This window comes from Marmota marmota, unplaced genomic scaffold (genome assembly GCF_001458135.2).
Source record: "Marmota marmota marmota unplaced genomic scaffold, marMar, whole genome shotgun sequence".
NCBI lineage: Eukaryota > Metazoa > Chordata > Mammalia > Rodentia > Sciuridae > Marmota > Marmota marmota.
In genome coordinates this window covers 4475460-4488909 of record NW_026000169.1, presented here as the reverse complement: position 1 = coordinate 4488909, position 13450 = coordinate 4475460, and positions in this window count along the sequence as shown.

Here is a 13450-nt window from a genome sequence, read left to right as displayed (position 1 = left end):
TGAAAAGGATGATGTGCAGATTTTAAGCCTAACCTCTGGAGGCCTTGTACATTCAACTCCTCTTGAATTTTTGACTGCAATGAGAACATGTCCAGGCTAGTCTGATGACAAATGAAGGTAGGTCGCCCAGTCTCACCACAATATCCTACCTTCCCACAGAAGCAAGGCTGTCCAGCCAAGGTTCTGTGACCATAACTCAGTCCAGAAGAACTGCTTGGCTGATCCCAACACACAACAAACCATTAATTCCGGAGGTGCTTTGTTACATGGAAATGTATAATAATATATACTTGGGCCAGATATTTTTAAGTAGTACATGATTTGGACTTTAAATGAATATGATTTCCAGAGCTCGGCACAGTGCTATGTCATAATATATATTCAGTAAATACATACTGATGTAGTTTATTGGGTAGATATTTATCTACCTATTTAAGACTATTATTCAATATTGCCTAATAAACTCCCAAAGAACATTACTGGGCCCTCAAACTTTAGTATAATTCTTAAAGAAAGAAAAAAAAAAAACAAAAAAGAACATTGTGTCCTACTCTTTTCTCACATCAAAAAGAATATCTCACATGAAAGGTGACCCAGGAACATGGATGAAGGACTTTTTGGAAAGAAAAGTCAACTCATCTTCAATTCTTTTAACTGGCCTGAAAAATTCAGGTGAAATTATACCCAGATGACGTTCACCGTTTCAAAATATGCATGGAAAATAATTCTACAATCAATATTCAATATCGCCTTCCAATGATTTCTAAGAAGAAGTGTTTCTCAACACACTGAAACATAAAAATGGGTGAAATTAGAGACTGTCTTGAACAACCCCTCACACACACACAGAAATCTCTACCTCAATGCCTCTGAAAGGTAAAAATTATAATAAGTAGCTAACACTGAATATACTCTTACTAATTCCTAGGTTGCTCTAGATATCATCTATACATCAATTCTTCATAAAAAAAAAAAAAGACCTTGAGGTAAATACCAGTTCTAAAGGTTTGGGAAATTAACTCACAGAGTTTAAGCAGCATATCCAAAGTCATGTAGCAAGAAAATGGCAGAGAGAGAATTCAGACTCTCCAGAATCTAACCTAACTATGGTATGATTTCTCATGATTAACAATTAAAGCCATTTATTGAAGAAGTGAGCTACCCTTTGGTGAGGTGGGTTCTCTTCCTTCCTCAGAAATACTCCTGCAAAGGTGAGACATCTGAAAACCTATATGATTCAAGCCCAAAGATCTCACATTGTAATTTCTACCCAGTGGGTTTTTCTCCAGTCTTTAGAACTGCAAAGCAAAATTTTGTTCTGACTTAAATAGATAGAACTTCAAAACATTGACCTTTCCCTTTTCATCCATTCTTCATCTAACATGATCTTCTTGTTCTTCACTAACCTGAGGAGATTTCTACAGCCTCCTAGCTATTTATCTTACCATCCCAGTGCAGAAACTAGCCATCTTTTCAGTCGAAGCTAGCATCTGGTTTTTACTTGTGGCTAGCTGGTTGATTGATTAGATTATTTTAAATAAGAAAAAGTAAATCAGAAAACTTATATCAAACTTTGAATTACAAAAATGACAAATCTTTTTCAAGCTACCCTATATACACAGTTTTATATTTATTTTCTTCACCTCAGTGTGAGGACCCAGTTCATGCCTGGGAGGGCACATAAGTAAGCTTCATGACCAGATTCAAAGCATTTTTATATAAACCATTTCAGTAAATGGTGCAAATCCTCATATTTCCAGATGGGTTGTTTTTCACATTGGTTCAGAATCTTCCAGGTGTCCAGCATTGTTTCTCATGATGACCCTTCCCAGGTCTACATCCTCAAGTCATGATACTTATACTCTTATATGCATCTGACAGCCCCGGCCACAGTGAAGCTTTCTCCCAGATTCTTCATAAGGAGGGCATCTGAAGGACCAGCAAGACTTTCTCTTACTAATATTGACCAATTTTCATTTGAGAAGCTTAAATGATTATTATTCTAGCCAAATTTCTGCTTCTTCATTTGTGTTTTTTTATTTTGTTTTTTTAACAACAACTTTGTCTACAAATTACTGTAGTACTTAATAATCATGTTTACATGCCCATACTTAATTCATTTATATTTCATTTCATGTCTTATATTTTATTCTTATATTTCATATACACAATTTTAGATACTGGTGATCTATCAAATTAGCCCAATATATTTTCAAGTTTGTATTTTTTTAAAGTTGGAATTTAAGAGTTTTTTGAATTTTAGGAAGTCTGACCAAAATTTAATTGCTGAGGCTACATACTTCCATATATCCTACCATTAAACTCAAAAGTTTTCTGATGCCAAAAATAACAGTGCATAAAATGTACTGAACTTGTACTATGTGCAAGATACTTGACAAGGAATACATGCATATATATTCCTAGCAAATATTTTGGAAAGATTTTTACTTAGGTGGTAATTACATGATGTATTTGCTTTTCAAACCTCATCAAACTCTACACACGAATACATTTTATCATTTAAAATTAGACCACAGGGCTGGAGTTATAGCTCAGTGGTAAAGCACTTGCCTAGCATTTGTGAGGCACTGGGTTCAATTCTCAGCACCTCATATAAATAAATAAAATAAATGTCATTGACAACTAAAAAAACATTTTCTAAAATAAAATTAGACCTCAATATAGTTAACTGTTGCTGTGAAAACTTCATATGCACATGGACACACATGCATAATATGTACATATATTGCATTTTAGTTGCTCCACGTCCTCCCCAGCTCTGGATATTGTCAGTTTTTTTTATCTGAATTATTCTAATGAGTTTGAAATAGAATTTAATTTTTGTTAGAATTTGAATTTCCTGAATGACTAATGACGTTAAGAATCTTTTCATGTCTTTTCATGTGTTTATCAACCTGTCTTCTTGTTTTTAAGTATCTGTTCAAATTTTTACTCACTTTGGGAGGTGGTTTGTCTTCTTATTCTTATTAAGTTGTAGGATTCATTAATCTAGTTGTAGGATTCAGGTTCTCTATTAGATATCACAAATACATTTCATCAGTGTATTACTTTATTTTTGTTTACTCAATGGTACTGTAAAAAGGCAGAAGGTTTTAATTTTGATGCAGTTTAATTTATCAACTATTTCTTTTATGTTCAGTACTTTTGTGTCCTAAAAACCTTTTTGTACACCAACATTAAAAATTTTTCCCATCTTCTCTTCAGTTTTATAAGTTGTCTTTAGGTATATGATCCATCTCCAGCTTATTTTAATATATGTTGTATCATAGGGTTGAGATTAATATTTTTCCCATTCGACCAGGTCTTTCAATGCCATTTTTTAAAAGGACTATTCTTCTCCCATTGAGTAATCTTGCCACCTTTGTCAAAAATCAAAGGAGAATTTATGTCTGGGGGATGTCTCTTCCATTCCTCTACCTATATGTCTATCTTTATGGCAATATTACACTGTATTGATTACTATGACAGTATATGTATTGATTACCATGGTAGGTGAGGTGGTTTAAGTTTTCTATATGCATTTCTCTTTTTCAAAATTGTTTTTGTCTCTTCCAAATCCTTTGTGTCTCTCTTATAACTTTTAGAATCACCTTGTCATTTTCTATAAAAATCACACTTGCACTAAGATTTTCATTGACACTGGACTGTCTCCCTAAATCAACTTGTAAAGAGTACTTTTAACCATATCTAGTCTTCCAGTTTATGAATATGATATGCTTTCCACAGACTTCCTTAAGTCTTCCTTAATTTCTTTTATCAATGCTTGTTAGTTTTCAATATATAAGACTTATGTATGTCAATAAGCTTATGTTTTTGTCTGTATTTGAGAAATTATTAACTACATTTTTCAAATGAGAAAACAACAACATTAGAAAAGTTACATAATTCTTCCAAAGGCATGAAGTCCACCAATGATAGGACCAGGATATGAATCCTGAAGTGACTGAATCCAAAAACCATGTTTTTAAAATGATTCAAACCATCAATTCTTAGAGCAAAGATACAGAGAACTGAACCAAGTAGGAAGTTTTTACAAATGGCACATGCACATTGTCCTTCTAGATATTCTGATACCTTACGGGAGGGAGAATGAGTGACTCAGATAGTTCGAGAAATTTCCAAGTTATGTCTATTATGTCCTGCTGGTTGAGAATCAGTGGGTGGAAATTTTTTGTGGTCACAAACCTTAACAGCATGATCGATTTCAGCTGGCCACTCTTAGAAGCCCTTGCTTGCTACTCTCTAAAGAGACCAGACCAGGAGAGAAAGAGTTTAGAGTGCCAAAGAGCGTCAGACAGCTCTTTAGCAGCATCCATGATACCCCTTATCATAGGAGCAGCTTTCATTCACACTTTGGTCTCAACTACGCTTCTATCCTACAAATCAGCTTAGAGTCTAATTGCTGAAGATGACACTTATGCAGATGAATTAAGAATATAAATCATGTTTTAAAGTCCAGCATATATTTAGCATTTTTTCATTCATTCATTCCACTCCAACTTACTTTGTTCTCCCTTCTGTCACCCCTTCCTTCAATAAACTGAATCAAATATTGAAGTCTTAAGAATGAAGAAACATTGATATATCAAGAACTATGTAATGTTTTGAACAGCCAACAATAAAAAATTAAAAAAATAAAAAAATAAAAAATACTTGAGAGCTCAAAAAAAAAAGAGTTAAATTACTATTTTCCAAGAATATGAAATATGTTAATCCATAATTTATTTGTTCTTAATAATTATAATATTAATTTTTATTTTAAAAATATGAAAACTAAAATTAAAGAATGTTGCATTGAATATAATGATTAAGTATGTTATTTAATGTTGATAATAAAAATTTGTTGCTATTAAAAAAAAAAAGAATGAAGAAACAAACAAGAAGGGGGGAAAAATGAAGAAACATATTACAGATTGAAAGTGTCTCATGCTACATTTCTGGAGAAGAGGATCACAGTCCTGCAAAACAGGTCCACAAGGGGGCATGCTCAGATACGCCCCTGCCTGCATAGGCCTGCCATGCTGTGCTAGTTGTGCAAGTTTTCTGGATATGGAAATGAGACAGGCTCAGCAGTGAAAGCTCTCTGTGTGTAACAATCTGTATAAGAGTGGGAAGGAGAGCTAACAGCTCATGATAAAGATATTTGAATAGAAAGAAATTTTATTAGATATAACAATATTAATAATTGCTAAAATGTATTTATCCAGTCTACTTGGTACATCTACAGCTATTTGAGCTGTCTAGAATGAAAAGGGAGAATAAGACTGTATTTACTCCTTTTGAGTTTTCACTTCATAATGGAGGAAATATACATATGTAAAAACAATCCAAAGCATCCTATAAAAAAATACTGTTAGCTGCTGGGAACAATTTTTTCCCTTAGTCCATACTGCATGACTCCCCAGTATCCTGGCTTTTAGAGGATAAAGAGGTAGGCATCTCACATGGAACAGCAGTAGATCTGAATTCCCAGGAGCTGAGTCAATTGACTTAAAATATGGCCTTAGACAAGTCACCAGATGCATCTGAATATGTCCTTTTATTTGTAAAATGAAGTGAGAATAAGTGCTCTACAAGTTTTTCATGAGTTTTTACAGAGATAATGGATCTTGTTTGCTAAACTGTCAACACATAGTTGTTCGTGGTGGTGGCAGTATGATATAACCCATGTCATCAGCCCACTGCTTATAAATCCCACCTCATTTCAATTATTTCTGTCTTCACATATTTTTAGCAGCATCCATGATACCCTTTATCATAAAAACCATCCAATTCTTAACTCCCACTCATGGAAGTTCTAAATGTCAGAATGCCAGAACCAGAATTCAGATGCTTGAGTGGTGATTGCTGGGACTATTAATTGCCCACAGAGCAAGCTTGCCTTGCTGCAGTCAGATTTAGAATGCTGGACCCTCAGTAACAACCTCATGGGATCTGAGCTACCTCCAAGTCAGAGCACTTCCAGTCCTCCCAAGTAGGTTCATCTATGGAGAGTCTTCTGTCTTGGCGTTTGATTCTTATCACTGAAGCAATTTCCTCCAAGGTAACTGGCATCCTGCCAAGACTAACATTCTTGATTTATCCGTTCTGGAACGAATATACTGCTGTGCTACTAAACAGTCCACTTCCCTCTAAAACATGCTACTATATTGTAGAATATTGGAATCTTATTTGTAATAATGACTAACAAGTAAGTAGTACTTTAGAAATCATTTTCACATTCACCCTTACAACCACCTCATAAAGCAAATATTATTTTATCCTTGAGATAAGGAAAATGAGACTGGAAAAAAGTTAAGTGAATTTTCTAGTATCATACTAGTATACCCAAGCTAATACTTAAAACCAGGGTTTCTGATATCAGGACCTATGATCTTATCATGCCCGAACTTCTATTTTGTGAAAGAATCCTTTATTTGACAATTTGATCAAAACATGAGTTTAAACATTCATTCAGGGGACAGACAGTGAGTATCTATATGCTACCAGAAACTTTGCCCTCAAAGATGTTCACAGACTAGCAAGAATACAGTCCTGTAAACACAAGAGCAGTGTCATTTATCTTTTAATTTCCAACACTTGAGAGTATCTGGCACAGAACATATTTGTTGAGTGAATGAATGTTAAATGAATGAATATATTAAAATCAAAATTACCTTTTAAGGCAATGCTAACGCAATGAGAAATTACTCTGGAAAATACAAGGTGTTGCATATATTTTATGCATTAAAACCATACTTGATTTTAGGTGAAATTTTAACTTCAATTATAAGGCCACAGTAAGTTGTTGAATAATCTTAATAATGTCCTTTCTTTATCCTATTTCACATTATCTCCTTCTAATCAACCTATCATCAGTAGGAAGACTATTTTAAGTTCTTTCTTCAAAAGTTCTTTAATCCTCTAACCTGATCGAAATCACTTCAGCAAATTCACCAACACCCTGATTCTGTCATTGCCAAAATTCCCATATGGAAAGAGAAGAGCCTTCTTGGAAGACTTGGCACAAATCTCATTTTATTGCAATTATCCGCTGACTTCTCTTTTTCCCTCCTCAAATCAATGCCAATTGATAATTTACCTACTAAAATTTTTCAAGACCTCAAAATACAACTCACAATTTCCTCTCTAAAAGATAAACCCCAAATAAAGTTCCTAATTATATTTATCATAATATTTAATGATGCTTTCACTGTTTGATTCTATTTCCTTAATACATGTCTTTCACTGAAGTCCTAAATCAACACATAAAATCCTAAGATGAATACTTGGTTTTGGAAAATACTCACAAGCTAATTTGACAGAACAGTTTTGAATTAGAAGATCCTCTGCTTTTGGTTGATACACAGGCTAATCCATTTCATTTTAAAAGGTCACTCTATTCAACCATTGCTGAATTGTTAGCTAAAAACTGTATTGTGAGGCTAAGAATTCCATGAAGCACTTTCAAATGAAAGTCATGGGCCTTCTACTGATTTTTTTATATAACATGAAGTAGCTTCTTTTACTTTAAGAAAACATCTAAAGATTACATAACATCACTCTTTTAATAACAGATGGTCATTGCCTCAAATTTATTTTTTTATGTATTAAATTTGCTTATCATTTTATGTGACATTTAGGTACACACATTTTGTTAGGATTTGGTCACCACCAATTCCTCAGAGAAGTAGCCATGTTTGGAAGCTTTATATCTGCCCCAAGCAGATATTAGAGTGTATGCTACGTATTAGCAGTGCTAGACAATTGAATTTGCCTCAAGTTTGAGGGGGACAAGACCAGAAACTGTATTTGATTCTCAAAACTAAGCTAAATAAGAGTAGGTGGCAGAGCTGGGGTTGTAGCTCAATGGTATTGTGCTTGCCTGGCATGTGTGAGGGTTTAATTCTCAACACCACATAAAAATAAATAAATAACATAAAGGTATTATGTACACTTATAACTAAAAATTTTTTTAATTATGAAAGTGTCAAGCATATTTTTAAAAAAAGAGTAGGTGGCAAATGTCAATTGACACTTGGAACTAAATATTATATAAATAGGATAGGAAGTAACATACATTATTTAATTATGTACTATATATGCACAAAATTAAATATTTCTTTAAACAAATTCTAAAGCTCATCTTTTCAATTTATTACCTCTAAAAGTCTTATTTTTTCCAAAAAGTAATTCCAGGCTTTGATGTTCAGAAAGTTAATTTTAACAGTAAATACAATCAAAGAGGAAAAGTTTCACAAACAAGTTAAGCAAAATTTAGAGGAAGAATGTTCTGTCAAAAGAAATCCAACCACATTGGCAATAGCTCTGTGACAGTGGTTACTCCCGATAGCCTACTAGTAGTCAAAGGCAGAGTTGCTGGAAAATGACTGACACATTTCATCAAAGCCTCGACTCAGCTGCCTTAGCCAACTGTCGTGGGTAAATGACTTAATCTTTGCTAAACTTTCATGCAGGAAAAGCAGAATAGTTCAAATGTACCCACAGATAGACCTGAAACTCTAATGAGATCATTTGACATTCTGATTGATATGAAATCTACATTGTGTTTTGACTTGCCTGCCACCATTGATATGGTGTATTCCCAGTTTGAAAGGTTCAAAAGTGATAATTATTTTACAATACACCCTAACTATAACTGAGAATGTAGAAATGTGGAAATGAATGAGTTAATTGCGAGTTATTTGTTACAAGGTAAATTTTTAGTCACGTTTTTTGTACTTTTTTTTTCCTTTAGGAAAGTAATTGGTTAAGAGGACAGAGGGACATAAATATTTTATGTGATCTCCTAAAAATAAGAGTCGTGTGGGTTCTTTCATGAATGTATATTTATATGCCTTCAGTTGAGAGAATTTATTCATGAATGTGGAAATGCAAGATAATACCACTTGCAACATCTGCCCAAGTCAATTGTGGAGAAGCCACTGCCACCCTAAGACACCCATAACTTTCTTACTAGGCTTTCAGACGGGTTGTATTTTATGGTAAACCACACTTCCCAAAAGTGTCAGTGTGGCTGTGATTTTTTTCTGCTTAACGCCCATCTTTTCTACAAGCCCATATAGCCTTTGTGAACAGGAGTAGGAATCAGAATGAATTCAGGGAGTTTCCACTGTGTTGTGCTGGTAAGTCAAGTAAATCCTGTAATATTTGCATATGAGGTGGGCAGAGAGTCCAGCATGTGCATTCATGTGCACTGCTCCATTTCCACCACAGCTTGAAAAACAGAGACAGCTATTACCAGGAGAACTAATAGTGAAATGTTTGGCCTCTGTCATCAACAGCTTCTTCACCAGGGAAAATCAGCCTAAGCTTGTTGGTCACCAAGGTGCTGAGGCTCTTGATCAAAGGCGACAACTCCCAACCTGTACTCTGCCACTCATTGTTTTCCCTTTGTCCTCCCTTCCACCTCTTAAGAAGACATCAGTCCACCCAATCTGTTTATGATTCTTTACAATTAACTGTACACATTGGGTCATTAAATCTCTCTCTCCCTCTCTCTCTCTCTCTCTCTCTCTCTCTGTGTGTGTGTATGTGTGTGTGTGTGTCTCTCTCTCTCTCTCTCTCTCATAGTCTTAAGAAATGATTTTCTTTTAACTAGGAAATTTTATCTTGCAGCAATCAGAGCTCAAATACAGACATGTACAAGTTTCAGTCAAAATTCTTAATATGTAGCATTTGAATTACTTCTAAATTTGGCAAAATGCCTTACTTTCTCCAAATTCATAAGACAGATGAGACACAGAAGTGAGATAAATGATGGCATCCTGCTATTTCAAATGCCATATTGATATAGTCATTATTTGTGCCAATAAGGCTCACTGTCATCTAATTTTAATCTGTTTCTCTGTTAATTATGCTTAATATTTTTCTTTCCTCTCTTTTGATATCTCATGTTCTTCATTTTGTATAGCCTAAGTTTGTGAACTGACTCTTCCAAATAATCTACTGAGGACCTATAATGTGAAAAGCACTGTACTTTTTCTCTTGGCTGGAGTTTGGGCAGCATGAAGATATAAACCAGGTATACCTGGTACATAATATGGGCTCAATAAAATGTGTGAAGGAAGAAAAGGAAGAATAAAATACAGCAGCAGAAGAGGGAGGAAAGACAGAGAGTCTAATGATTTTGTTCCATGTAAGAAAATGTATATTCCTTCCCTCCTTTCTACTGCAATTTCTTCAAAGAAGATGTTATTAAATGATATTTACCTGTGTGTTTATTGTCTTTCTCCTTAGCTAAAATGAAAGGTAAAAATGTGTTCATCTTGCTTGTAACTGTAAAAAAAAAAAAAGTGTTTTTGCCTGGGAACCAGAACATGTCAAATGTTGAATTACAAAGAAGTGCATGAGTGGATGGAGGAGGTGGGTGGATGGGTGGATGGATGGATGAAGAGTATATTCTCTAAACTCGAGGGTGAGAACACTTTTCCCCTATTCACACTGACCCCACCAGCTTCCTCTTAGAATCCTTCCTCTCTGTAATGGGGAGGGCACCCATTCTCAGGGTCCCTTGCTTACCCAGTCACCAACAGCCACGTGAAAAGAAATTGGATGCTGAACTTGTCCCTATTCCGTAAGGAATTTCCCAGTAAAGTCCGGGCCAGAAGTGTTTGCTTTTGGTTGACCTTCCCCTGGTGCGTTAGATACATGATTCATATTCTACCTTCTTAACCCTGCTTCTCCATTTGTCCTTCAAGTCAATGTAGGTCTTTCTTTTATATTTCATTCTTCTCCACTTTGTTCCCTGAAGTTCTCTTACACCTTCCTGACTCAATGATTCCTCAGCTACTTTTCTGCAGTCCTCTCTCTCTCTTATTTACTACTTTATTATATGCCCTCTATTTTCCATACACATTTGACTTGCCGCAAACAGTAATCTATTTCCTCTGGGAAAAGTTTTGTTGCCTCAGAGAGCACACTGCTAAAATAATGGAAGGTTCATACTTGATTATTTGTATTTAATTATAGTTCAGATACTCATGAAAAATTCTTTACTGCTCTTTGCAATTAGGTGTACTGATTAGGAAACCTTGTATATCACTCTCCAGTTATCCTTTAAAAGCCCTTCTCTATTTGATGGTGGTGTAATTGGCTCTTAATTTTATATTGCATAGGTAGATTAAAAAGAGGCAGCTTACCCTTGAGAGATCTGGATGAGTAGGTTAAAATGGTAAATTTTATGTTATGTCTATCTTACTGCAATAAAAAAAAATAGTTTCAGGAAGAAAAAAAGCAGATAAAGGAAGACCATCCTACTTGTTACCCCAGATGACTCTGGGGGTCTTCTACCAACTAGTAAATAAACAGCTCAAAACCAAACTTGTGCTAATTGCTTTAGAAATGTTGCTGACTCTGTAAATTCATTAATTACTGCCCTACATGTAGTCCAATTGTGAAGAACCACTATTATTATTATTTATTTTTTCACTTAAATAAGATCCCATACCTTCCTGAAAACTGTCATTTTGTAAAAATGTTGCCGTAGGGCGGGCCCCTACTAAGAAATAGAAGATGTGCAATTCACACATCCATGTGAAATGCAAGTGTCTGTGAACTCTGACAGGCTATAATTACTGGCAGGCAGAGCTGACTGTCAGTTACTAGTATGATTGTAGTGGGGTAAAACACTTCCCGCCTGAGATATCTTCTTCCTGGCCTCCAGCTGATACCTAAAATTCCCCTATTAGACAGTTATATGTTTGAGTCAAAGGTTCTCAAGAGGGTAAGAGGAAGGAGAGATGGAGGCCATGAATATGAGTATCTTATGTAATTTGGAAAACATAGTTAATACATTGTTTTATCAAACAAATTAATGGAATTAAACCTCTTATTTCTGGAAAATAAAGTGGAGAAGCACGAAAGATGCTTGAGTTTTGTACTGCTTAATAATCATAGTTGGGCTGGGGGTGTAGCTCAGTGGTGGAGCACTTGCCTAATGCATGTGAAGCACTGGGTTCAATTCTCAGCACTACATATAAAGAAATTAAATGAAGATCCAACATGGTGGCAGGCGCGGAGAGATCAAGTCTCTGACCTCTCCAGCTGTGCAGGCATAGGGAATCATAAATTGTCTAAATGCTGTTTGCTCAGGATCACTAGGCAATGCTGACCTGACGTGGATCTGGGGCGAACAGTCTGGGCCCCTCAGAACACACACACCGAGCCCGGATCGGCTGCATTCAAACTCTGGTTCGCCTGCTTCTGGTGACTCAGCACTAACGATCCCCCTGAAATAACTGGTCAGCCCATCTGAACTTACAGAGGTAAAAGCCAACCGAGCCTTCATAGGCAGTGGCCACAGGATTGAAATAGGGCTTGGGAGAGACAGTCAGGACCCACCCATTGCATTGGTCACCCGGCAAAGGGAACGAATGGTCACCATTTGCACAGGATACCACCATGGCAGAGAACTGACATCACCAGAACGCGGCAGAGGAGATAACTTCATTGAAACCAGCACGACAGGTGTGTAATCCCCTAGCCATCTCTCTCCACACAGCGGGGAAACCTTAAGGGCCCTTCCCAGCTCTCCTGTAAGGGCCCCTCCCAGCTCTCCTGTGAGCGCGATAGCCAGACCGAGGGAATCAGGAGTGGCGCGGGACTTGCGGCGCGGAACTCCCGGCTACCGATCCCACCAGTGCTGACAACTGAGGTCTCTTGCACCAGCTACCGGGGGCGTGGCTACCGGAGGGCAAGCAAATTCGCTGGGGGTTCTCAGCCCCAAGCTCTACAAACTTAGGGTCTGAGGGAGGCAAACAGGGAAAGTGTGCCCAGGCGTTCATGAAAACAGGGCTCCCAGGAGCAGCAGACCTGGTGTGTAGCCAGTATTGTGGTGAGTGTCACAGGTGAGTGGGGCCTGGCTTGAGGAAACACAAGAGAAGGCCCTAGGCACTCAGGATTGGAGACCCGCCCAGTCTGGGACAAAAAGCTGCTGCACAGTGAATGGTTCCCACCTACTGAGAGGAGAAGCTTGGCCCAGTGGGCACAGCTCCACCTACTGGAAGAGAAGTTAATCGAACTCTATGACTGCATTTATTATTATTTTTTTTTTCTTTTTCTTTCATTTTCATTTTTTTGTTGGTGTTGTTGTTCTTTAACTTTTTAAAATGTTTTTAATTTTTTTTAATTTTTTTATTTTATTATTATTTTTTTTAATTTTAATTTTCATTTTTTTATTATCATTATTATTTTTTAAAAATTTTTTTCTTTCTTTCTTTATTTTCTATTTTTTTTCTTTGGCTTTTCATTTCTTTTCAATTTTCTTATTCCCCCTTCCTTGAATTCTACCTGCCTACTCTCATTTTCTTTAGTGACTTCTTCCCTTCCCTTCTAATATCTTTCCTCCCAAGCATCAAATAAATTTATAAGAGTAAACAGTAACTCAGCAGTCAAACAGAACAAGAAGTAACATGAGCAGCATAAAAAA